We start from the raw sequence: 643 nt of genomic DNA on the forward strand, positions 1-643 counted from the left end.
CCTGGATCATGGGATCATGGAACAGCGGGGTTGGAAGGGGCCAGGAAGGCCACCGAGCCCAACCCACTGGATCATGGGACCATGGAACTGCGGGGTTGGAAGGGGCCAGGAAGGCCACCGAGTCCAACCCCCTGGATCATAGGAAGGGGCCAGGAAGGCCACCGAGTCCAACCCCCTGGATCATGGGATCATGGAACTGCGGGGTTGGAAGGGGCCAGGAAGGCCACCGAGTCCAACCCCCTGGATCATGGGAACATGGAACAGCGGGGTTGGAAGGGGCCAGGAAGGCCACGGGGTCCAAACCCCTGGATCATGGGATCATGGAACAGCGGGGTTGGAAGGGGCCAGGAAGGCCACCGAGCCCAACCCCCTGGATCATAGGAAGGGGCCAGGAAGGCCACCAAGTCCAACCCCTGGATCATAGGAAGGGGCCAGGAAGGCCACCGAATCTAACCCCCTGGATCATGGGATCATGGAACAGCGGGGTTGGAAGGGGCCAGGAAGGCCACCGAGCCCAACCCACTGGATCATGGGATCATGGAGCAGCGGGGTTGGAAGGGGCCAGGAAGGCCACCGAATCCAACCCCCTGGATCATGGGATCATGGAACAGCGGGGTTGGAAGGGGCCAGGAAGGCCACCGAG

The sequence above is a fragment of the Varanus komodoensis genome, unplaced genomic scaffold (genome assembly GCF_004798865.1).
Source record: "Varanus komodoensis strain SLA01 unplaced genomic scaffold, ASM479886v1 scaffold79, whole genome shotgun sequence".
In the NCBI taxonomy this organism is placed as follows: Eukaryota; Metazoa; Chordata; class Lepidosauria; order Squamata; family Varanidae; genus Varanus; species Varanus komodoensis.